Here is a 1,997-nt window from a genome sequence, read left to right as displayed (position 1 = left end):
AATATTCAAAATAATTATGAAAGGCAAAAAACATATCAGAAATCAAAAAAATATAGAAATACTAGAGTAATCAAAAGAAAAAAGCTGTATAAACTCTATGAACAGCATCAGGAGGAAGTAAACTACAGAAAGAATATGATGTTTTCAAAGTCATTTAAAGACCAAAAATCTCAAAAGTTAAGCAAAAAAAATGAGCACAGCTATTCAAAACCCCTAACTAAATGAAATGAAATTTACATGTAATTAAAATATAATTACATAAAATGCACCAGGGCATGTGTGACTTGCTGCACAGCCCCTGCAACTGGCAGTGAATCCTCTCCTGGTTGATAGAGTGGGACTCTACTACCAGGTGCTGGGGGTTCACACAAAGCTTATTGTGACATAAGTGGCTGCACTCGACATTGTCACGTGGAAACTGACTCCGTGTCAGTTTCCATTCTGCCATAAGGGCAACTCTGTGTGCCTTTTCAACCTTTCTACCCTCCTCTGGCCAGTAAACAGTTTGTAACCCATAGCCAGAAGAGGAAATCCTACCCCTCCAATACACACAGGTGCCCCCCTGGGGGCCCCGCTCACTTTTAAGATTTAACTTTTTTTTTAAATTATCAAAAAATGCATCCATTTTGTAATCAAAATGACAAATGGCGCTAAAAATGCACTATTTTCTTACACTTACCTCATAAACTGGTTCTTGTCACCTCTGTATAACCAAATGGATAACAAAGTGAAAAAGTGGCCAATTTGACATTTTTAGATAACATGTATATTGTACATTTAAAATATGTAACCTGAAGAAATTACATGTAAAAACATGTAAATTATGACTATCTATTTAATGTAACCCCCCTACACAGAATGAATGCAACTGTGATATGAAGATGTATTGAAAGTGAACTTCATATTGACTTTTTACAGTGATTATGAAATAAAATATGTAATTAACTGACTAACAGTGTTATTTCTTATGTTTTCAAGAGGATTTGAGGGATTACATGTAATTTTCACATTCAGGGTATATTGTACCCGGTTTTAAAAAAAATAGCCAAAAAAAATCAAATTATTGAGAAAAAATGTTTTTAACATGTATTTAATTTTACAATTCAAAATGAAATCACTAAGCAGCTGACAGCCAATTAAGAGAAGGTTATCAAAAGAGATGAGAGGTAATCTGATCTAGTAGTGTTGTTTCTCTGTAGCAGTAAAACTGTCATTACCCCCTTCAATACACCTACATTTTGCAGTGAGGGTTGCTGGCTAATTCCTATCATGATAATAAATTATTGCACGATAACACCTTAACTTGACATGATGCTGATAGAGCAATGGAAAAAGCACATCACAAGTGAATTTCACTTCAGACACAGTATCCATAGTAAAATTTTCAGTCAGGTTTCAAAGATGGGAAAATTCAAAAGAGGGAATAATTATGGTTTTAAACCCAAATATGTGCCTCACAACAAGGGAAAATTACTTAACAAAGAAGAAAACTCACCTGCACCATTCACAAGAGTAGACCGGGAAACCCTGGAACTGGTGAGACATCCACCCTCAGTGAGTGAGGAACAGGAAATGATGCTGCGACCTGGGTGCCACCGGTTGCTGCGGCCAAGACCCCTGAAAAAGAAAGAGAATCCTGAGGCTTTGATGCAGGCCGAATCCATGGGGTATTAACTACAGTTCTTTAAAATTTAATAAATAATGAAATTAAACCTCTATAATTAGTAAATAAATTTTCTAATTATTAGAATAGGCCCATACAAGGCCAATATGCCTGAAATAAGGGGTATACCTAAGATCATGTCCAATTAATCAGCTTAATTAACTCATAATTAATTAATTCTCTAAATTATCATAACATTCTTTAAAATTGATCATTTATTTGAGGAAAAAAGTTACAAAACCAGTTTCTACAGACTGTGATGAGTCTTTTGTCTCAATTCTGAAAACAAGTATAGTCTAAGGGGAGTAACTCTAATTTCTGAAAATGAACTTAC

This window comes from Saccostrea echinata, unplaced genomic scaffold (genome assembly GCF_033153115.1).
Source record: "Saccostrea echinata isolate AGI-Se365-2 ecotype Australia unplaced genomic scaffold, CSIRO_AGI_Sech_v1 ptg000079l, whole genome shotgun sequence".
Lineage (NCBI taxonomy): Eukaryota > Metazoa > Mollusca > Bivalvia > Ostreida > Ostreidae > Saccostrea > Saccostrea echinata.
Note: the sequence above shows the minus strand (reverse complement) of the source record.